Source organism: Pristis pectinata, chromosome 5, assembly GCF_009764475.1.
Source record: "Pristis pectinata isolate sPriPec2 chromosome 5, sPriPec2.1.pri, whole genome shotgun sequence".
Lineage (NCBI taxonomy): Eukaryota > Metazoa > Chordata > Chondrichthyes > Rhinopristiformes > Pristidae > Pristis > Pristis pectinata.
The window spans coordinates 25,718,196-25,743,796 of record NC_067409.1 but is presented as its reverse complement, the minus strand read 5'-3'; the positions used below and the strand labels follow the sequence as shown (position 1 = coordinate 25,743,796).

Here is a 25,601-nt window from a genome sequence, read left to right as displayed (position 1 = left end):
GTTATCCTTTACCCAGCCTGACCATTTACACTCCACAAAATACATTTTAAGATTCAAACCTTTTTGAATTTTTCCTGAAAGCTGATTTTTTTTTGGATTATATGATCTTATAAATAAATCTTCTCTTATAAATAACTTCTCTTTTAATTTTAAGTCCATAATAGATAAATATTTGGAAGGTCAAGGAATTGAAGATTATAGGGAACTGGCAAAGAAGAGGAGTTAAGTCCAGCATAGATCAGCCATTATCATATTGAATGGTAGGGTAGGCTTGAGGGGTTTGTGGCCAACTTCTGCTGCCATTTTCTGTGTTCGTGTATAATGTTGAGAAATTAATAATGTAATGTTTGTACTGAATGGCAGAGCAGGCTCAAAGCACTGAATGGTCTAATCTTGCTTCTGTTCTTTCTGGATAAGTAAATATAAGTAAGCTCTGAATAAGTAAATATGAAACATTCCATGCTCTGTTCTAGAACATTAGAAGTAGGCCATTCAGTCCCTCTTGCCTGTTCTGACATTCAATAAGATCATGACTGATCTTTTGCCTCAGCAACACTTTTCTGCACTAATCTCTTGTCTGTGCCAATCTCTCAATTACTAAAACCACTGAGTAGCAGCTATGCACTCTGGGCCTGGGTTAGGGCACATACAGAGCATCAGCCATTACCGTCCTGATCACCTCATCCCTGCAGCTTTTACTTTAGGCAATCACATTGCAGGGGGATATTTCCTCCTTCAATCCAACCCAAACACACATACTGTTCAGGGGACTGAAATGTAATGAAGACATTAAAAAAAATCGGAAACCATGTAGGAAATGTAAAACAAGGCAATAATCTTAAATGAAGATAAATTTAAAGATGAGGATATTTACTGCAACCTGTAATATGTTTAGTCGGATACCAGGTCCTTGTATTGTCACATTTTATGTATTTGTCATATTGGCTCCATTTTAACAAAAAGTAGGCAGGTCAAAAACTGGAGTTATCCCACTCAATTGAATTTCCACAAAGTGGGTGCCAGATGGGAATGGAAAGGGAAGCAGCAATGATTTAACAATTCTGTGAACCTCTGGGTGGTCTGTAAACAAGCCACTTGACCTGCCCTCAGAACTGCAAGTGGTATATGATCCAAGAGAAAGCCTAGAACTGCCTTTTTTTTATTATAAGGGCTTAGATAGAACACGATTTGTCTTTACAAAAAATAGTTCATTTTGTCCTCTGAAATGTTTGTTTTATAAACCATGCAGGTCTGGTCACAACATTAAAGATTCTACTGCACTGGAGAGGGTGCAGAGATTTACCAAGATGTTGCCAAAACTGGAAAATTGTAGCTATGAGGCAAGATCGGATATGTTAGGGTTGTTTCCTTTTGACCAGAATAGGCCATGAGGAAATTTAACTGAGTCATATAAAATTATGATGGGACCTTGAGAGAGTAAATAGAGGACCTATTTTCCTTAGAGGGGTCACAAAGCAGAGTGGGGGCAGATCTGAAGTATGCAAAGAAGGGTTGGGAGAAGAGGAGGAAAAATACAATATTTTACAAAGAAGGTGGTAAGAGTATGGAATTTACTGCCTAAAAGTGTGTTAGAAAATAAACCCCTCACCAAATTTTAGTACTAGGATGTGTGCTTGAGGAGCTGTGAACTGCAGGGCTACATACTTGGTTCTAGAAGGTGGGATAAGGCTCTTTGTCAACTGGTAATGAAGACTAAGCTGAATGATTTCCTGTTACTTAAAGTTTCTATGAATTTATTACTTTCACCGTTTCTTAAATGTGGTGTATCATTTCATACAGAAAGGAGAGCTGCTCCAAGGCTATAGATACCAGAAGAATCCCTGATCACAATTAAAAGTGTCAATATTTTCCTCAAACATCACTACATTCTAACCAGTATTCTAATAATAATACACAAGAAAATAGGTGCCAATAACGGCCATCTGGCTCATCAATCCCGTCCCACCATTCAACATGACCAGGGTTGATCTACTCCAGGCATCAACTCCTCTTCAGTAACACACAAAGGTGCTGGAAGAACTCAGCAGGTCAGGCAACATCTCTGGAGGAAATTGGACAATTGACATTTTGGGTTGAGACCCTTCATCTGGACTCTTTCCATCTTGTAAATTTCTCTCCATAGATGCTGCCTGACCCGCTGAGTTCTTCCCACGCCTTTGTGTGTTGCCCCAGATTTCCAGCATCTGCAGTCTCTTGTGTCTCCAACTCCTCTTCAGTGGCAGTTCCACAGAGCCCTCAGTTTTCCAAACCTTCAAATAATTTGTCCATGTCCTCTTTAAATACCTCCAATGATCTAGCCTCCACAAGCCTTTGAGATAGAGAATTCCAAGATTTCACCATCTTCTGCAAGAAATCACTATGCACTTCAGTTGTAAATGATAGCCTCCTTATCTTGTAACTCTCTTGCCTCATTTCAGACTCTCCCACTAGGAGCAGAGACTAGTTGCTGGGATCTGGAGCAAAAAAACTGCTGGAGGAACTCAGCAGGTCAAGCAGCATCTGTGGATGCAGAGGGATATCCTGATGCAGGGTCTCGTCCCAAAACGTTGACTATCCTTCTGCCTCCACAGATGCTGCCTGACCCATTGAGTTCCACCAGCAGTTTTTATTTTGCTGCAGTGGAAACATAATGATGAGAATGACTGAAACTGAGTCATTCTCATCATCATGAAAGTGGTAACGGTAATGATAATGACAAGGATGTATGCAGCTTTGAGGAAGCATGAAACGACAGAAGACAATGCGTTCTTCATACAAACACAAAGTAAAAATAACAAGCTCATCAGTCACCTGATCTTAGACCACACTGTTTCTTCCACTGTGGTCCCACATGTAGTCTTCCACTGGCAGGCCAGCTCCCAGCAGTGCCGAGTCTCTCCCTGCTCAAGTTGGGTTCTACAATAAGGGCTATCTAAAGGGCTCAATGACCGCCAGAACTGCCACCAAAAATCAAATTGGAATACAAGTACTCTAACATACAAATATTTAAACTAATGGAATCAAATAAAATCAAAGCTTTTAATTACAAATCTTCTGGTAACTGTTTATTCCCCCTCCCCTATTCACTTCAATGGGGCTGCTATCCTTTTTTTAAAAAAATATTCATTCAAGGAATGAGAGCTTCGCCAGCATTTAATTGCCCAAACCTTGTTGCCTTTGAGAAAGTGATGGTGAGCTGCCACTTTGAACTGCTGCAGTCCTTGAGGTGTGGGTAGACCCACAATGCTGTTAAGGAGAGTGTTTCAGGATTTTTACGCAGAAACAGGGAAGGAACGGCAACGTATTTCCAAGTCAGGATAGTGTGCAGCTTGGAGGACAACTTCCAGCTGGTGGTGTTCCCATGCCTTTGCTGCCCTTGTCCTTCTAGCAGGTAAAGGTCATGGGTTTGGAAGGTGCTGTCTAAGTAGTCTTGGTGAGTTGCTGCAGTGCATCCTGTGGATGCTGCAAACTGCTGCCACTGTGGGTTAGTGGAGTGAGTGAATGGTTGTGGAAGGGGTGCTATGTTGGCGCCGGAAGCGTGGCGACACTTGCAGGCTGCGACACTTGCAGGCTGCCCCCAGAACACTCTACACAAAAGATGCATTTCACTGTGTGGTTTGATGTACATGTGACTAATAAAGATATCTTGTCTTGTCTTGTAATGAAGTGGGCTGCTACATCCTGTAGGGTGTCGGGCTTCTTGAGTGTTGAACGTAGAACAGTACACTACGGGCCCTTCCACCCACGACGTTGTGCCGACGTGTATAAACCTACTCCATGATCCACTTAACCCTTCCTTCCTACATAGCCCATAACCCTCCATTTTTCTTGTATCCATTTGCCTATCGAAGAGTCTTTTAAATGTTCCTTTTGTATCAGCCTCTACCACCACTCCTGGCAGTGCGTTCCAGGCACCCACCACTCTCTGTGTAAATAACCTACCTCTGACATCTCCCCTAAATTTTCCTCCACTCACCTTAAACCGATGTCCTCTGGTATTGGCCATTGCCACCCTGGGAAAAAGGTGCTGGCTGTCCACTCTATCTATGCCTCTCATAATATTATACACCTCTATCGAGTTGCCTCTCATCCTCCGTTGCTCCAGAGAAAAGCCCTAGCTTGCTCAACTTTTCCTCATAAGACATACTCTCTAATCCGGGCAGCATCCTGGTAAATCTCCTCTGCACCCTTTCCAATGCTTCCACATCCTTCCTATAATGAGGCGATCAGAACTGAACACAATACTCCAAGTGTGGTCTAATCAGAGTTTTACAGAGCTGTAACATGATCTCGTAGCTCTTAAATTCAATCCCCCGACTAATGAAGGCCAGCACACCATACGCCTTCTTAACCACCCTATCAACTTGGGCAGCAACTTTGAGGGATCTACGGACTTGGACCCCAAGATCCCTCTGTTCTTCCACACTGTTAAGAAACTTGCCATTAACCTTGTACCCTGCCTTCAAGTTCTATCTTCCAAAGTGTATCACTTCCACACTTCTCCGGATTGAACCCCATCTGCCATTTCTCCGCTCTGCATCCTGTCTACATCCCGTTGTAACCTATGACAATCTTCTACACTATCCACAACACCTCCAACCTTCATCAATTTGTTTTATCACCTCCTCGAAAAACTCAATTAAGCTTGTGAGGCATGACCTGCCCCTCACAAAGCCATGCTGACTATCCCTAATAAGACCATGTTTTTCCAAATGCTCATAACTCCTGTCCCTAAGAATCTTCTCAAATAGTTTGCCCACCACTGACATAAGACTCGCTGGTCTTTAAATCCCAGGATTATCCCTATTACCTTTCCTGAACAACATTTGCCAACCTCCAATCCTCTTGTACCACTACTGTGGCTAGAGAGGACACAAAGATTATTGTCAATTCCCTAGCAATCTCCCTCATCATTTCCCGTAGTAACCTGGGGTATATCCCCTCCGGCTTTGGGGACTTAACTATCCTAATGTTTTTCAAAAGCTCCAATACTGCCACTTTCTTAACTTCAACATGCTCCAGCACATTAGCCTGTTCTACAATGACCTCACATTCATCTAAGTCTCTCTCCCTGGTGAACACTGAACCAAAATATTCATTAAGGACCTCCCTTTCCTCCTCCACCTCCAGGCACAGGTTTCCTCCTTTATCCCTGAGCAGTCCTACCCTCACCTTAGTCATCCTCCTGTTCTTCGCATATGTGTAGAACACCTTGGGGTTTTCCTTAATCCTGCTCACCAAGGCCTTCTCATGTCCCCTTCCATTTCTCCTGTCCCTTTTTAAGCTCCTTCCTGACTCCCTTATAATTCAAGAGTCCTATCTGATTTTTGCTTCCTAAACCTTAAGTACGTTTCCTTCTTCCTCTTGACTAAATCTTCCACCTCTCTTGTCAACCACTCTCGTCTTCACCCTACCATCCTTTCCCTGTCTCAGTGGGACAAACCTATCTAGAACCCCATGCACGTGGTCCCTGATACACCGCCACATTTCTGCTGTGCATTTCCCTGAGAACATCTGTTCCTAATTTACACTCCCGAGTTCCTGCCTAATACTGTCATAATTAGCCCTCCCCCAATTAAAAACTTTCCCATATCATCTGCTCCTAACCTTGTCCATTGCTATGCTAAAGGTCAGGGAGTTGTGGTCACTATCCCCGAAATACTCACCCACTGTGAGGTCTGTCACCTGACCAGGTTCATTGCCTAGTACTAGATCCAGTATGGCCTCTCCTCTAGTCAGCCTGTCCAGATACTGTGTCAGGAATCCTTCCTGGACACAAAGAAATTCTGCCCCATCTAAACCTTTTGCACTAAGGAGGTGCCAATCAATATTAGGGAAGTTGAAGTCACCCATTACAACAACCATGTTATTTTTGCACCTTTCCAAAATCTGCCTACTTATCTGCTCTTCAGTGTCCTGGTTGCTATTGGGGGACCTATAGAATACTCCCAATAGAGCGATTTCTCCCTTCGTGTTTCTCACCTCCACCCACACTGACTCAGTAGACGATCCCTCCACAACATACTCCTGTTCTGCAGCTGTGATACTTCCCCTGATTAGAAATACCAATCCCCACCCCTCTTTTACCTCCCTCCATATCCCTTTTGAAACATTTAAACCCCGGAACATCGAGCAGCCAATCCTGCCCTTGCGACAGCTAAGTCTCTAATGGCCACAACATTATAATTCCATGTACTGATCCATGCTCTAAGTTCATCACCCTTATTCTTAATACTTCTCACATTAAAAGTAAACACATTTCAACCCATCTAACTGATTGCATTTATGCCCTCTCCACTGCCTATCCTTCCTCACGGTCTCTCTGCACATTGCATCTGCCTTTATACCATCATCTGACCTAACACTCTGGTTCACATTCCCCTGCCAACTTGTTGAAGCAGAACTCATCCAGGCGAATGGACAGTATTCCATCATAATCTTGACTTGAGCCTTGTAGATAGCCAGACTTTGGGGAGTTAGGAGGCAAGTTACCCGCTGCAGGATTCCTGGCCTCTGACCTGCTCTTGTAGCCACAGTGTATATGGCAACTCCAGTTCAGTTTCTAGTCAATAGTAACCCACAAGATATTGATAGTGGGGGATTCAGGGATGGTAATACCATTGAATGTCAGGGGGACAGTAGATGAATTTTCTCATGCACCAGGTTTAACCTCGAGATGGCTTAGTAGATAGCCTGAGAGTTAGAAAATCTACAGACGTTACTGCTGCCCACTCCACTGGTGCAGTGCAAGGACAGTCAACAAAACAGGGGCCACTGCCAGTGTAATCCAGTGCTTGACTTGGGGTCTTTCATGAAGAATTACAAGCAAGTCTGACAGAAATGCAGGCAACCAATCAGAAGATCTACCCCAACAAAATAAAGGAGTGAGAACAAGGAGGAGAGATCCTTAAGAGCAAGAGAGGACATGGTAAATGGTATAACCAGCAGCAGAGAGTCAGTGAAAGTAGAGAGGAGCAGCAGAGGGGAAAGGACTTCAGAGACATCATAAACAAACATCTGTAGAGTAGTAAAGATTAATCGAGTTGAAGCATTTAGTTTTTTGTTGGTGGTTTTGTCATGAATTGCTTAATAATTTAGCTAATGTTGAAGCACAAAATCTTAAGTGGCCTTAAAACCATCAAGAATCTTTAAACTTTATATGGAAATAACATAGATAAAGAGATAGTAGACAAGGCTTTGTGTCTGAAATGCAGTATGTGGGAACTCATAAGAATGTCTTTGACTGCAGCAGATGGATTCGCCTTTAAATTCTTTGGCTTGTAGTCATTGAACTGGAATTTGAGTTGGCGACAACCCACGGCAGGGAAAGGGAGGAGGATCTAGAGAGCTTGCTCCAAACATCAGTCACTACTCAAAGTAAAGTTCAAGATCAGAATCCAGGAACCTAAACCATCCAATGACCCATGCAGTGAAAGGTGAAACACTTTCAATATCTCAGGAGCCACCTCACAACATGACAGAATTCAATACTCCTCCACTGCACCAGTGAGCCTTGAACTGACTGAAGAGGTTGCTTAAAGATCAAGAGTTGAAATCCAGCACAGTTTACCAAACAGCATAGAGGAGAGCAGGGATCCGTGCTTCGAAGACATGTACGATCTTCAGAAGGCACCTCAAAGCACATGAAAGGATCACCAAAGCCGTCCCCGTAAAGTGCCACAAATTGATTAGCAAGTTAAGTAAACCAATGTCAGCATTTTCTTCCAGTCCAATGTCCCCAGCACTGATGTTGTTGTCAAGCAACCGAGTCCAGTTGGTGGGTTACATCATCCACACACCCTATGCCAAACTCCTGAAACACTAAGTTGCATCACAGAAAGAAATATCCAGGAGGAAAAACTAAGGACCATGCCTAAAGACTTCTTGAAAATAACGTAATATCCTCACCAACTCAAGATTGTTCCTAGCCTGTGATTATTCCAGAAAGGAGCATCTATGAAGGGACTGAGCACCTCAGATCTCTATGATGGGAGTACACAGAGGCTAGGTGCAGATGACAGAAAGAGTGCACAACATCCCATTCACTAAAGAAGCACCTCCTGACCCACTTTGCAGAGTTTCTGGATCCTAAAATAGACTCTTTAGCAACCTCAGGAATGGAATAGAAGCAAGTCATCCTCAACCCCAAAGAACTACCTAAGAAGATGGTGGTGGGAGTTAAGTCATTGTGGGGTATTCAATAATTAGACGAAACAAATAGCTCCATTTGTAACCAGATGGTGTGGCATGAAGCTTTTCATCCTAGATGAAGGTTTGCAAAGGTATTGGAAAGAAAGTAGGATTCATTTTTGTGATTTTCATGTTGCAATCAACAACAAAGAAAAACATAAACAACAAGATCCTGTTTGAGCAGTAGAACATTAGAAGACTATTTAGTTTCTCCTTCAAATGAAGTTATGTTTGATCTTTGACCCAATGCCAATCACCACCTTTACATCCTCCTCATTTCTTAATTGGTATGGTTTATGAAAATCTATCAAGTTTTATCTTAAAAATTAATTGTTGATCGCAGAAGAGTGTTTCAAACTTTGACCACTCACAGAGCACAGAATTCTTTCCCAACTTCACGTTTGAAAAGACCTTGCTGTAAATTTTAGATTCTGCCCCCAGGACTCCCAACTAGTGGAAATAGTTTTCCTTGATCTACACAATCAACTCTTTTTTGCTAAACTTTAAGGAAATTGCCATTAACTTAGGAAGTTAAGTTAATCTCTCTAGTTTGTATAATCTCTCTCCTTAGTTCAACTCTTGGCATCCATATACTATCGCTGAATATTGTAAAGAAAAACTACACTGTACGCACTCAAGGAATTCACTAACCTTTATTCATGAGTAAGCTTTCTTATTACATATTAGTTAAATCTCCTTTTGACTAAAACTCTGACCTCACAATCTACCTTGTTATGGCTGTTGCACCTTATTGTCTACCTGCACTGCACTTCCTCTTTAACTGTAACACTATATTCTGCATTCTGTTATTGCTTTTCCCTTTGTACTACCTCAACGTACTTATGTTTTGGAATGATCTGTATGGATGGCATGCAAAACAAAGTATTCCACTACATCTCAGTACAAGCGACAATAATAAATCAATTACCAATTACGCTGATTTTGCCACATGCTTGGTTATTCTCTGCATTTACATGTTAACATTGTACAGCTGTTACTAGGGTCCTGTATGTACCTCAGTCTTAATTTTGATTTTTCAGCTGTTCATTTATTCTTCATTGCCTGTTTCTCTCTTTATATCCGTAATCACAAAGGATCCTTAATCTTTACCCTTAATCACAAAGGCTCTTCCTCCACTTCTCCCACTTTCCCCATTTTTTTCCATAGATTTTTATAATCTGGTAAACCTTGTTTCCAATTCTGGTCTTCTTACAGCAATCTCTGAGTTAAGCCATCATTTCATATACTCCAGAGTTGAACTTGTAGTTCATTCAGTTTGTCTTTGTACTTCTGGGCTAAATCAAGATGACTGTCATCTGGAGGATTTGACAGCTACCAGTGTGGCTTCTTTTGTTATCATCTCTCTTTTCATGTATTTATAAACATGTAATCAATATACACATTCATGTATCATTTTATCTGCCAATAATCTTTCATGCGCCCTCAAAAAGGAAACTGAGGAGCATTAATTTAACTCCTGCACCTTCTCTAAATTGTGCTTGTGGTAAATGTCTCTTTTTTAAAAAATCTTATTTTACCCTGTATGTTCCCCAACATCCTCTTTTTTCATTTATTCAAAACATACTTAGCATGAACATTCATCGCCGCCTCTGATGCCTTGTATTTCAGCCTGGTAAAAGTTGGCCTTACCACCTTACCATAATTTGAAACTTTTACTTTTGATCTATCTTTATCCTTCTCCATAATTATACTTAATCTAATTGAATTATGGTCTCCTACTCCTACACTTTCCATTTTCCAGTACACAAACGCCAATGTTTTTTTTCCAGTTTTTTTCTCATGATTCCTACACAAGGGTCACTAAAAATAAGCCTTCTGATTCTCTTCTCTGCCCTCACCTCAAATTCTTGCATTTCAACCAGAAAGACTGGACCATGTAATCCAATCAACAGTGCTATAAAGTGGCACTTGCATAGTAACAACCTGCTCACAGATGCTCAGTTTGGATTCCGTCAAAGTCACTCAGCTCCTTACCTCATTACAGCCTTAGTGCAAACATAGACAAAAGAACTAAACTCTAGAGGTGAACTGAGAGTATCTGCCTTTGACATCAAGGAGCCCTGGGTAAACTGGAGTCAATGGGAATCAGGGCGAAACACTCCACTGGATGGGATCAAACCTAGCACAAAGGAAAACGTTTGTGGTGCTTGGAGGTCAATCATCTCAACCACAGGACATCTCTGCAGGAGTTCCTTGAGGTAGTGTCCTAGGGCCAACCATCTTCACCTGCTCCATCAACGACCTTCCTTCATTTACAAGAATCAGAAGAAGGGATGTTCGCTAATGATCACACAATGTTCAGCACCATCTGTGGCTCTTCAGATAACGAAGCAGTCCACAGCTAAATACAGCAAGACTTGGACAATATCCAAGCCTGGGCTGATAGGTGGCAAGTAACATTCATGCCACACAAGTGCCAGGCAATGACGATATCCAACAAGAGAAAATCTAGCTTTCACCTCCTGACATTCAATGGCACTACCATCACTGAATTCCCCACTGACAATATCCTGGGGGTTACCATGGACCAGAACTGAACTGGAGTAGCCATATATACAATGTGGCTATAAGTGCAGGTCAGAGGCTAGGAATCCTGCAGTGAGCAACTTATCTCCTGACTTCCCAAAGCCTGTCCATTATTTACAAGGCTCATGTCAAGAAACTAAATGGAAGAAACATTCTTCCAGTATTCTGCTACTCATACAGCACACAGCAGCCTGTTTGTTAAGCACCCCATTCACAACCATTCACTCTCTCCGCCACCAACACACAGTAGGAGCAGTTTGTACCATCTACAGGATGCACTGCACCAAAGCAACAAGACTCCTCATACATCACCTTCCAAACCCATGACCTCCACTAACTCGATAGTCAATGGCAGCAAAAGCATGGGAACACCACAACCTGGAAGTTGCCCTCCAAGCCACACACTGTCTTATCTTGGAAATACATCACCGTTCCTTCACTGTCACTGGGTCAAAATCCTGGAACTCTCTCCCTCACAGCATTGTAGATATAACCACACAAGGACTTCAGTGGTTCAAGAAGGCAGCTCACATTCATTATCAATGAAAAAGCTCCTTTAGTTATGCCCTCACTTATATTCTGCTGATTTTACTATTGACTAAATGACTATCGCTTGGGACTGGACAAATACATCAACCGTGAAGTCCATCAAAGATGTACCTTTCTAGTCAATCCTTTCAATACTGCAAAAAGGACCCCAAGTTCTGGAGACATTTCACAGGCAAGTTCTCATATAATTGAGCCAGTCATTTTCAAGTGCTTTATATACACCCAAGTGTTAGCTTTAAATGAGATAAAAGCCCTTGTTTGCAGGACAGAAGACAACTATTTGGTTTACAATATTTGTGCTGGCTTACTGCTGACCCAATCCAAAACTAACTCTGCTGCTTGGCTGTTTAATAACAGAATAATGCTTTATTCTCTAGAACATTCTGGTGTTTCCAAAACAGCACGTCCTCTGATTAACTACGAGCAGCTCCTGTTTCACCGATGACACTAATGAAATCTAGATAAATTATATATTGAAGATTGTATTTAAGCAGATGGTCACAAAAGGAATTCTCAAAGCACTGGGTGCTTCTACAGTACAACTGGAAACTAATGAGAATTTTCTTGTTTGGAGAATTTATGAACCAAACAATGGAAGTGAATGACTTATGGTTGGGTTTACTTAAAATGATCAAGGGAAATGAAAGTATCCACCTTAACCATAGTGCATTATACATAAAATTATATAATATTTCAAGTATTCTGAAGTGCATATGATCCAAATTACCTTGGCCACATTTCAGAAAATCAGCTGTTTTTGTCACATATTAAGTGCAACTTCTGAGCAAATTGATTAGAGTGATTTACAATATGCAGTCAATTAATGAGTAGAGCTGGCCTCATACAGTTTCTTGAAAGGGGTTTTGAACCAACATTACGAGCATAAAATTAATGTAACTGTCACCCTATTGTGTTTATCATATTTTCCAGATTTACAGGACTGCTTCCAATTACCTTCATAATCTCCAAAAGTCTTGATGATACAGTTCTCACAAGTTTCACAGGGTGGGGCAGGAATGAGTGGTAATGATGGACACTGGTGAAACAGTGAGACTCCAGTCTAACATCAACAAATTGGGTTAACTACCTCGGAAGCAACCTAGCAAGCAAATCAGTTACATCAAATTACTATAAAGCAAAACAAAATTACAATGAAGAGGGTGACACATCACCACTCCTCAGGGCAACAAGATATACGTAATAAATTCTAATCTTACCTACACCTCAAGAAATATTTAACAAATAGAAAGCCCAATTATAATCTATGCTGTTTTGGGTGCATGAAAGCCAAGGAAGAGAATTAAGTGACAAGGAGAAAATACTGATTAAAACTACTTGATCTCATGTTATGGACAAAGATCAATCAATTGCCCACTCCTGGCTCCCTGAGAAGATGGGCCTCAAACAGAATTCCTCAAGGTGCCAATTTCCCCATAGTGAAGTTAAGTGGGTTATTTCAAAATTTAACACAATGATACATCCAGGCCAAAAATCACATGAAAGGGGAATTTAGGGTTAATTGTTTGCACACAATAAGATTGTTCTAATTTTCTCATTAACAGGTCATGGGGCTGGACCATACTGGCATTCATTCTGACATGTTGTTATGAATACATCCTACTAGAAATTTACAGTACATTCAACCATTTTGTCTATGCCAGCCAAAAAAGTGATACTAATCTCACTCTCTCTCAGTCTATTACCTCATAGGTTATAGCACTCACGCTCATAATTTTTAAATGTGTTGAGGATTTCTGCCTCTACTAGGTAGAGAACACCAGACCCTCACAACATCCGTAAATTTCCTCAACTCCCCTCTAACCTTTCTATTTACAATCATAAATCTACTTTCCCCAAGTGCAGATAAATTAGTGCATACAACAGAGCAGGTGAGAATGGGAACCCACTTGTAAGGGGTCCATCTAACAGACTGCTTAATGTTAAATAAAGTCAAGCTTCTTGCTGTGGATGGCCTCATTTAAATTGCCATACCAAGAAATAATTTCCTCTGGTGGGCAAATACATTACAAGGACACTGACTTAAAACACGAGCTAGCTAAACATGGAAGGCATTTTTTTTTAAAAAAGCTTCCCTAAATAGTCATGGATGCTGGCTCAATTGAAATTTTCAAGGCTCAAGATTGATAGACAGTCATCAAGGGAGTCAAGGCATATTACTCAAGGACAGGTTAATATTGAGGTACAGATTAGTCATGATCTGATCTAATGGTGGAACCTTTCAAGGGGCTGGATGGGAGCAGAAGATTTTAAGAGCAAAGAAGGTAGCAGGGGACATTGTCCACCCTACTCCTCCAATATGCTGTTGGTGTGGTTGTTCCAGCTGAGATTCTGACTGATGACGACCTGCAAGGTATTACTAGTTAATTGTAAAACCGCTTTCATTGAAGGTCAACGAAGATTTGGGCCTTTTATTTTAGAAACTCAATACCTAGTGCTTACATGGTTCAAATGTTATATATCATTTAGTTAGGCCATGCCTCGATATTGTTCTGATTCAGGTGTCAACTGGTGTAGATTGCTTCATCGGTGGAGAAAATATGAATGAAGTTGCATTGTGGTATAATCAGCAAAATGTCCCACACTTGAACTCCACTACCTCCTTTGGCAGCACTTTCCAGATATCAGCCACTGTGTGTTAAAAAAACTTATTTCTAAGATCTCCCTTTAAAACTCTTTTTTCTCTCCTTAACCTATGCCCTCTATCTATGCCTCTCATAATCTTATATACTTCTGTCATGTCACCCCCCCAGCTTCATTTGCTCCAGCAAAGACAAGCCCATCCTGTCCAATCTCTCCCCATAACTCAAATCCTCCAATCCAAGCAACATCCTGGTCAATCTCCTATGCACTCTCTCCAGTGCAATCACATCGTTCCTATTGTGTGGCCACCAGAAATGCACACAACACTGCAGGTGTGGCCTTACCAGTTTTGTAAAGTTGAAAAATAACATCCCAATTCTTATATTCTACAAACCAACCAATGAAAGCAAGCATGCCATACACCTTCTTCACCACTCTATTGGCATGTGTTTCCACTTTCAGGGAACTATGGACTTGGACCCTTGGTTCTCCATTTGTCAACATTCCTTAGTGCCCTATCATTTACTGTACATGTCCAACCCCTATATGACTTCCCAAAATGTATCGCCTTGTACCTGTCCAGATTAAATTCCATATAACAAAGCTCTGCCCAACTTTCCAACTGATCTGCATCCTGCCGTAGCCGTGGACAAGACCAACAATGTTCATGTCATCTGCAAACTTGCTAATCATATATTTGACATTTGCATTTATATATAAAATTTCACAAACAGCAAAGATTCCAGCATTCATCCCAGTGGTACACCAATAGTTACAGACTTCGAATCAGAAAGACATCCTTGCACCACTACCCTTTGCCTCCTATCACCAAGCCAATTTTGAAACCAATTAGCCAACTAGCATTGGATGCCACGTGCTTTAACCTTCTGGACCAGCTTACCATCCAGAACTTTGTCAAATGCCGCACTGAAGTCCATATAGGCAATACCTACCACCCTGCCTTCATCAATCTCCCCTGCTATCTTCTCAAAAAAAACTCGTGCAAGCAATTCCTTCATCTCTTTCTGAATTGAGTCACTAACCAGTAGGCCCAAAACCTGAGCTACACCAACTCCTCCTGTAACATTGCTTGGACTCCTCTGTTGACCCCAAGGATGGGCCATTAGCATGTTCTGTCAGTCAGTCCCTCAATAACCAAAATTAATGCAATGATTTCATTTAAGCAATGATATTGGACAAAAATTACTTTAAAATGGTACAAGTCTTATTTTTGAGACAGTTTTGCTGTGTATATGGATTCTTAGCTGACTCTTTGATCCCTATTGAGTGGCCATTTAAAGCAAGCTCCCTTGCCTGCACCAATCGACAAGAATCACAGAATGGTTCAATGGTGAGATGTTAAGTAGCTAACAACTGTTATTTTTTTTCCACCTTCTCTATCCGCTTGGTTCAAAAGGTGCACAAAGGTAATCTCAACATTCATTTATTTTTGGTTAATTAACAGCAGTATCATGACAACATATAGTGCATGTCTGGTATGTAAAACAAATATACCAAAGTACCCAATTTAGCACTTTTTCGCTAGGTACTGCCACATAAAGTCAACCAATATGAAGTTTCAATTCCTTTTAGTTAAAGCACGGTAGAGTGTAGAGAATGGTACAAAAATTATTCATGTTGCAACATAGTGGCCAAGCAATGACTTATACTTGCAAATCTTCAAACTGTGAGCTTCTACTCTGAAAAGCATACATCCTATTATTGCTTTAAGAACCTGAGAGCAGGAAACATGTCTATGCCCAGCCAGGGAATGATTTATGGAAATACAGGACTCTTTTTTAAGATGAAGGGGTAAACTGCATTCTGTTTTATATGCAGCAGATAAGAAAACATAACTAAAGGGAAGAGTCAGCCATATTATTAGTTACTATGTGAGGTAAAATGAAGTCCAGACAACAACTTCCAACATACCACCACTCTACCGCTATGTCCCCCCCAAAATCTGTTATTGGAATTGGTTTTTATATAATTGGTGAGGTGTGCTAATTTGAAAGCTGTCAGTTTACCATTTTAGAAAGTTATAGACATTGCTGAATTTCACTTCCATTTCATCTTCAACTATTTACCATTTCTCATTTTTAATCTCAACAATAAGCACTATAAACAAAATGGATTCAAGTCCTGACTACAAGATCCACTGCATCATTCATTATTTTGTTTTCTGAGAAACAGAAGTAAGATTTCACAAATGATTTGGAGTGAGATCATTTGAAAAAGAGAACTCACATTTCTTCACCACACATGTGAAAGTCTAAAGCTTATAGCTGACAAGCTTTCCAGTCACAGTTACTTCTTTAGTTTATATTCTTAACAATAAAGTTGAGGGTTAAAACATTTGTCACTATTGTAACCATGGAAGAAACAGTTGGTAATTTTCTCCCCACAAGATCTATGTAACAATCTGTACGATGTCACAGAAATTTCCTTATAACATTCACAAAGAAGCTTAATTACAAAGTCAGCGATGTAAAAAAAATATCTTTGGGCAGCATAGTATCAATGTATGCTTAAACATAAACTAGGGCGCAGATAACTACAAGCCTCGCTTTTGTCAGATTCTGATATTATTGTGATAAGTATCAGAAAGAACTTGGGGGTTTGATGATAATGGGGATAAATATGTGCATGAAGATTGTAGAGGGGGAGGAGAGAAAGTACCTAAATGATACGCTGTTCTAGTTTCCAACTGGTTAGTCAATACATTTTCCTTTTTTTGGTGGAAAATCAAGTTATGTATTTGTATATTAAGAAAATAAATTGTGTGTTAATGTGTGATACAACTGTCCTTTAAGAATGTAGGTTGAGCTTCCAACTGAAATGAATTATATCAAGTGGCTTGCAGTGCACATTTCAATACCATCCATTATATAGCACTATTTGACAATCCTGTGCCCTCACAAGATGGGTGGTGGGAGAAATGTAAAGTGGCATAGTACCATCAAACAGCATAAAGAGCTGCCCTGAATCCATGTCACAATAAACCTCCCTTACACTGGTGGAAGATGTTTTTATAGGCATAAAATTTGCTTCTGGCATGTTAAAAAAAAATTTACATGGTAGCTTATTGCATTGCTCCATTGTAGTTTTTCTTCTTAACAGCAGATCATTACCCTTTTTTCAATTAGAGGAAGTTGGGTTTTTTTTTAAAAAAAAGCTCTCTGGGAGGTAAGGAAGAAATATCTACTTAACAAGTTTTTACCTATTCTGACAATTGTTCCTAACACTAGTATGCCATTTCACATCAGGACAATTATCCCCATTCTAGAATAGATGTTCACAGAAAAAAATCTGCTCTGGAATGAATTATAGATTAATTACATCGTTTTAAAAATACCACAAAATAGCAATGATCAGATGTTGGAGGACAGTGTTAGCAGTGTTTCAAGAATGGTCAGCCAGCTTAAAGAGTGAGGTCATTGTCACTGATCAGCAAGGTGGCTACATTCTCATCTCCAGCACCTATTATACTGTTAGCAATAACGCAGCAGTTCATTTAACCAATTATAGTCTTTGCTTCCTATCTTTCTCCAGTCTTACAAAAATACTGGCTCAATTTTTCAGTTCTAAGGAGATGTCGGAAAGATTAATCTGCACTTAACAAATGTTCATGGACCTGCTGTGTGTTTCCAGAATTTTCTGTTTTTGTTTCATACTCTCTATGGGGTGTGTTTACACGAGAATGTGTGGATATCTGTTAAAACAAATTGTAGTTCTGCCCAGTAACTGTGAATAAAACTAAACTTGACAATTCCTCACTGGAGTGCTTACATGCAAGACTACCAGAGAGCTCAGTTTCAAAAGGTACAGGCACTGCTTGAAAAGATGGCATTTATTGTCTGCCACCAGTTGCTCTTAAGATGGTGGTGGAGAGCCACTTTTTGAACCCATGCAGTTCTTCTGGTGAAGTTATTCCCATACTGTTGTGGGATTGGGAGTTCCAGGATTTAGACCCTGTAATGAAGGAACAGCAATATGCTTCCAAGTCAGGATGGTAGCAACTTGAGAGGAAAACTTGCATGTGGTGGATGTTCCACCTGCTGCATTTACTTTTCTTAGGTGTGGAATTAGCTTTGGTAAGGAACTGCAGTGCATTTTGTAATTGGCACACACTGGTGGTGGTGGTGGAGGAAGTATCAGTCAAGTAGGCTGCTTTGTCCTGGATGGCATGGAGTTCTTGAGTGTCATTGAAGCTGCATCCGTCCTGGCAAATGGAGGATATTTCAACACACTTGTAAAATGCCTTGTGGGAGGTTGGAAGGCTTTGAAGAATCAGGAGAGCTACTCACCTCAGCTTCTGACCTACTGTTGTTGCTATAGTAATTTTAGCTGGTCCATTTAAGCTTCTGGTCAATGGTGAGTATATATCCCCTTCTCCTCCACCATCTAAGATGCTTCTGGTGGGGTGTTGACATTGGTAATGCCATTGAACATCAAGGCTAAGAAATAAGACTCTTGGAGGAGATAGTCATTGCCTGGCACAAGGGTTACTTGACACTTATCATTCCCATGCCTGAAAGTTATAAGAATATGAAGAGAAGTAGATGAAGTGACCCAAGCCCACTACATCTCCAATAAAATCATGGCTGACCTGATCATTGGCTTTCCTGCCTGATCCTCAGTTCCCACTTTGTCCACAAGTCCTCCCCAGCTGTGAAAATACTTAACTCAGCATCCATAACTCTGGTGAAAAGAATGCTAAAAATTCACAACCCTCACAAGAAATTCCTCATTTCAGTTGTTAATGGGCATCCCTTTATCCCAAGATCATGACCCCTTATTTTGGATTTCCCCAATTAGGGGAATAACTTCACAGCATCAACCAATTATCAATCAAACCCCCTCATTCAACACATACAAAATGCTGGAGGAACTCAGCAGGTCAGGCAGCATCTATGGAAGGAAATAAACAGTCAACATTTTGGGTCAAGACCCTTCATCAGGACTAGAAAGGAAGAGGGCAGAAGCCAGAATAAAAAGGTCAGGGGTGTATGTGTGGCTCCAGATTCCAGCATCTGCAGAATTTCTTGTGAAACCCCCTCATTCATGCACTTTGCAGCAGAATTTAGAGAAACTATTAAAGGGACAAGCAACCCAGTCAATTCTCCGTCACACTTTCAGGGGTTGGAGATAGTGTTGAGGTTAACCACAGCATCAAGAGTGAGGGACTTCAGTTACATGATGTGACAAGGGAAACTGGCATTGTCCTCTTCAGAGCAGAGGATAAGAGGAGATTTAATTTAGGCATTCAAAATTATGGAGGGGCCTTGATAGAATAAACAAGAAGAAAGCATTTCTATCAGCAGATGCTTTTTACCAAAAGGACACAAACTTAATATAATTGACAAACATTTCAGTGGGGAGATGCATCAAGAGTAGACAAAATGCTAGAATCTATTAAGGAAGTGATAACAAGGCTCAGATAATAAAAGAATTGTGCAGAGTCAACATGGCTTTATAAAAAGAAAATTACGTTTGGCAAACCACCTAGATTTTTTGAGTTTGTAACTAGCAGAATAGATAAGGGGGAAGTCAACAGATGTGAGATATATAAACTTTAAGAAGGCCTTAAATAAGATGCCACACAAAATCAGAGCACAAGGGCATGAGGATGATATACTAGTATAGATTGAGGAGTGGCTAACAGAGAGAAAACAACAGACAGGAATCATTTTCAGGTAAGTGTCAGGTTGGGAGGCTGTGACCAGTGGGGATTGGTGCTGGTGAACCAGCCAGTCATATTCTATACCAGAGATTTGGATGACGGGAGTCAAGTTTAATATATCCAATTTGCTGATGATCCAAGTTGGATGCTAATATGGATTGAGGAGGATACAGGGAGGCTTCATGAGGATGTGTCAGGTCAAATATAATTTGAGAAAATGGAAGTTCGTCCATTTTGACAGAAGTAAAATGGAAAGATGGGGTTTTTCTTAAAAGGTTAGAGACTGAAAGGTTGGTTTTCCGAAGGACCTGGGTATCCATGTATATGAATCACTTAAGTTAATATGCAGGTATAGCAAGTAATTAAGAAGCCCGGTTATACGTTGCCTGTTATTGCAAGAGGATTTGAGAACAAGAATAAATTTGTCTTATTGTAATTACATAGGGTTTTGGTGAGATGTCATCTGTGTGTGATACCAATCTCTTTCCCCAGGAAAGATAATAGTGCATCAAAGGTTCATCAGATTGATTCATGTGATGCAGTTTGTCCTATGAAGAGGAATAAAGCAGACTGCCCATATATTCCTGAGTTTAGAAGAATGATAGTTGATGTCATTGAAACATAAAAAAATTCTAAATGGGCTTGACAGGGTAAATGCAGGGATGATAAATATCCAGGGTGCTGCAAATCAGGGGCCACAGACTCAAAACTCAAGGGTCACTCAATCAAGGTGAAGATGGGAGGAAATGTATTCACCCAGAAGATAATGAATCTTTAGAATTCTCTACTCAAGATGGTGTGGGAGCTCAGTCACCAAATATATTCATGGTAGAGACTGATAGATCTTTGGATATTAAAGGAGTCAAAGGATACATGATTAGTGCATGAAAGTGCCACAAAGGTAAAAGATCAGCCATGATCATATTGATTTGCACAGCAGTCAAAAGCAGCCAAACAGCTTCTGTTTTTTTTTCAGTGCAGTAACTTATAGTAGTCTGAACTAATGGGAGCACATTTTAAAAAGTGAATTGGAGAAGGGGATACAATGAAAAATTTAAATGTTCTGGAGAAAGGGCAGAGTAAGACTTGATAGCTCTTCAAAGAACTGGCAGAATGATGATGGCCAAAATGGCCACCTTTTACATTGTACTACACTAGCTAAGGGATACAGGCACCACATTGGAAAGCAAGTACTGGTACAGAGCAATAGAGTTTCTTATTCATTAGGATTCATTCATCACAGGGAGATTGGATGTCATTTTAATTTAATTCCTTTCTCCTCCACCATTACATCTCCCCCCCCCCACCAGAATAAATGGATAATCTATAAAAGCTAACACCCAAAACTGACAAACAAGGCTGAAATTGAAATAGATGGGATGAATACATTGATTCAACTTTTGAGTTTTCAAAACCTGAAAAATAACAGAAGAGAGAATCAACAAGATAAAAATAAAGTATGAATAATGGTATATGAAAAGTCTTGAGGGAAAGCAGAGTAAAGTGAAATAGCATTCACACTTGTGTATTTGAAGCTCTGAAATTAACATGATAGTGAAGTTCACATATGATAATGAATGTTACACAAGGAAAACAAATGTCCTCTTAATCCTGAAATTTGATGCACAGAAGTAATCACTGCCTTGTTTTAGGTCCTAGCATTTGCAGTGCCTAGTATAGTCAACTGCTGAAACAGTCAACCTTAACTAACAGCTCTGTGAAGCAGGTAGAGAACCAAAATGGTGGATGCAATGTTTGTTATCATTTCATTTACACAAGGCTAGCCTTTAAAAATGAAACATTTCCCATTTAGTCCATCTTGGCATTAGTTGCAGGAAAATTCATTAGTTACTTAATTAGTATGTACATTCTTTGCAATCCCAGGGGAATACTCAACAGTACCCATCTTCCCTGCTTCAAGTGTCTTTTATCATTTATCCTTGCTCCACTGGTGCGATGTCATCTATGTATTAATGTGTTAGGGTATGAATGCCAAAATTAATTTCCAGTAGGACCCATACAATCTACAATGAGGAAATTGTCAACTATTCAGCGATGGATCTGAATAGTACTTAAAATAACAACATGCAGATATTTCTATATGTTCAACCATGAGAGGCTGATTTGATCAAGATGTTTTAAATATAGAAAATATATGATATGGTAGATATAAAATAACTATTTCTTCTGTTAGGTGTAAGCATAATGATTCCTAAAATTAGAACGAGGCTCTTCAAAAAAAAAGGAATCACTTTTTCCACATAGAGGATAAAAATCTAGAACTTTCCCTCACCCAAAGGCTATAAGTGCATGTACAATGGAGCTTTCAAAACAGAAAGATTGTTGCTTTGCAAGGTTTGTTTTAAGGTATATTGTTCCACCTCTGCTGCAATGAAGTTGAGGTGCTAATCAGTTTGGAACAGCGGTTTTAAAGAAGTTGAGTGTTCCACTCCTTTGGCTATGAATTCAGATATCAAAGCTGAAGAGAGAACACTAAGACAATTCATATAAATTTTTAATATTACATTGACTATGTATACTTTACACTGAAAATATTTACCTTTTCCCTTTAAAATATGAAAACAATAGAAACAATGATTCCATGCAAAATGTAACCATGGGTTGCAAGTTGTATTGTCAACCAAAACTAGATGGGACAGTAAATATATGCTATCCCCTCCAATTATAAATTACATACAAATCCAATAAGTAAATGGATCCACGGCCTCTAAGGACAGAGAGGTTGTGAATGCAGTCATTCCTGTGTGTCTACATGCAGGAATCCACGGTGAGATGTCTATGTTCTGCATTGATTCCCTAAATGCATCTCTTCCCTCCCCCCCACCAAGAGGGTGGATTGAAAGAGCCAGAAATATGCTTTATGACTGCACCACGTTAGAAGTGAGTGGGAGACAACCTAATTTGCGGCAGTAAACTGATTAGTTCTGGACGGTTCTAAAGCAAACCTGAATTTATTCTTGAATAAAGACGAAAACATACGATGACACCCATAAGCATCCAACAATAATCATGAATAATTAACTCTTGGGAAACAAAGATTCAATTGATTTCTACAGTATGAATACCGTCAAATATTTCTTACTCCATTGAATTTACATGATGAAATTGATCCTGGTAATTTTAGGGGAAAAAAAATCTTTCTCTTTCTGCAGCGGTGGAGCAAGACCAAGTCACGCTAAGTTGCTCTGGCACATTTCTGATATGTACCTTTGAGATGGATATAATTCAACTCGTCACTAGTCATTTTGATAGTGCAGAATACAGCAAATATGTCTGTGCATAATCACTGCTTTTGTAAATGTGGCACAACAATGGCCTCACAGTCACCCTGCGTGATTCTGTACGAGTGTTGGTGTAGGATAGTTCCAGAGTACTGCACTCTGGATGATATTTTCACAATGTGGCAGGGTTTTTAGCAATGTGGGGGTGTCTCTGTTCGTGAAACACATCGATCTGCCTGTCATCTATTGTAGATACAATTAAATCAGTTCACCTTTAACTCCACCTCAAAGATCCACTTTTAAAATCATTCTATAGGAACCAATTCAAACAAAGGCAGAAAATTCAACCCCAGTAAGCGTTTTTTAAAAAAAAACACACAAACTCCAGTCATTAGAAAAACTAATGCAGCCATTTATTTTGACCATTTAACGCCACCGTCACTTTTCACATTACAAAAAAAACTTGGGGGGAAAAATGGCACCTGATTTCTGCAGCGATACATCGTCCAGATTGCCAGTAACATTACATTTCGTATATTATCAAAATCTCAAACTCAGCGAGGTTGCAATAAGTTACAAAGAATTGGGTGAAGATTCGCAAAAGGAGTTTCGGGGGCGGGAGGAGGGGGCGCTTGAAAGGAAAGAACCATCCGGATTCTCAGTAAAATGAAAGTGGTGTCGTTTGATACAATTTATCAAATCTCCGCCCCTTGTGAAAAGCAGCAGAAGCAGCCAGTGCGTTTTAAGCCAGGGGCCCCACCAAGGATGAGCGCAAGATATTCCTTTCAAATATTGGTTCAATGATCTCGAGGCAAATGCACATGGCAGCGCAGGGTGGTCGCTTCCATAGCCCTCTATCTCTGCCCCTCGTACAATAAAACAATATATTATGATTTGTCTGCCCACCCTTTCTCTCCCCCCCCCCTTTCTCTTCTCCCTCTCTCCTTTCAATTTGGTCAAATCGACATTAGATTCAAAGTCCCCCATAAGCGCAAAACAGCGCCACCAACAACAGTCAATGCAAACAATCCGAGCGTCGTTAAATCTTCCACCGTGTACAAATTTTAAAAAATTAAATAAAAAGCCCGAATACATCTGAAAATACGCCCAACTTTTACATGTTAATATCCAATTAAACCGACTAAACTCCTAACCCCACCCCCACAAAAAAAGGTGGGGAGGGGGTGGGGGGGGGGGGGAAGCATCAGCTCCCCCCGGCTTTCCAGAGCTGGCACCAATGGCGCGGAACATGGAACATGAATTTGCAAAAGAGAGGAGCAGCGACCATTAGTCCAGCCGTAACTTAATATAAAGCGAGTTAATATGTCATTTCCCACCCCTCCCCCCCCCCAACCAAACGCAGGCAGCAATATCTCAGCACTTCCAATCTCACCCATTATTAAAGAGTTACAGTGTGTCCGGTGTAACGCAGATCACATTTGTCATTCACCGTCTTGGAATGGAGGGGGAAAATTAATCAGTTACATACAGTCTTATGCATTTTCTTTAAAATCCGTGCATCGTACACATTTTGATCACAGACATATGTGTCTCATTTTGTCTGCTATCCCTATCTGAAGAATGGGCAGGAAAAAAAAAGTCCCGACTCGATCCAATAAAGTTATTTTGGAAACTACCGATATTTTCCCCTGTATTGTGGATTAGCATAAAGGGGATTTTTTTGAAAAAAACGTTGCATTTTCCCCCTTCTCTTAAAAATGCTTGCAATTATCTATCTTTCGCCACGATTGACGCGACAGCATGGGCGGAATCGAGACCAAAGCAAAGGGAATACACTCGTCATCTTTCCCATGTTGTTAATTTATACCCTTTCTTCATCCCACCCCCAAGAAATGGTTTAAGTTGCATTAAAACAATATTTCAAAATAGCTTTAAATCTATGAATTCAACAAGGGTGAGAATATTTTTTAAAGGGAAAAAAACTCACCAATCTGCATCCAGGGAGGATGTTGACAAGCCCTGTCCAAAACGATTATCAGAAGATAGGCTATTACTTGTGCTTTAGAAACAACAGATGCGATATAGCCAATCTATTTTACAATATCAAACAGCCACCCGATCGCTGTTTGCAAACGTTTCGTTGCTCTTCCCACCTGGCACCACAGCTTTCTGTTCAGGAGGTGGGGGTGAGTGGGAGGAGGGAGGGAGGGAGGGGGTTGGTGGTAGGGGAATCGGCCGTGTGGTATCACCAAGATTAAAACACAACCACAGAAGACTTGGGGTTAACAACTTTGCAATGGCTAATAGGCGCATTGTGATTGGTCGGTGAGTATCACCAATCACCTGTAGAGAGCTCATGGCCGATGAGCTCACTTTCAATGGCAGAAGTTGAGGTTTAAAACAAAAATGGGTAAATACTCCCGCTTTTTTTTTGAAGGGATTGCTTTCGTTTCAATCGCACTGTTTCTTTTTATCCAGCTCCTTGTGGAACCGACCTGCTTTTGTCTTAATCTGGGTTTTAGCCACACCCTCCCTATATCCGTCGATTCTATGATGCAATAATATTCACACGGATTTTTTTAAAAGTCTTTTTCTTTGATTAAAAGCCTAACATTTTGGGGGCTCTCCACACGAGGCTTTTCCTTCGTCAGGGGATTTTTTTCCCCTAATTTTCGCTTTAAAGATTAAAAAGCTTAGAAGTGGGAGGTTGAACGGCCAGTTTAGATTTAACTGCGTTACAAAGAGGGTGGTGAATGTGTGGAACGAGCTGTTCAAGGCAGTGGAAAATTTTAAGGGCGCTTTGGATAAGTATATGAAGCAGTGAGCGA

General features: G+C 40.4%; 1 protein-coding gene across 1 annotated transcript in view; it reads right to left on the bottom strand.

The window, feature by feature from the left end:
* LOC127570530 (enhancer of polycomb homolog 1-like) overlaps positions 1–24,918 on the bottom strand; it is a 156,788-nt gene extending 131,870 nt beyond the window's left edge. The window contains exon 1 of the mRNA XM_052016185.1: positions 24,761–24,918. The gene's annotated coding sequence lies outside the window, so the exon portion shown is untranslated. The remainder of the gene's footprint in view (positions 1–24,760) is intronic.
* Between the last annotated feature and the right edge of the window lie 683 nt (positions 24,919–25,601).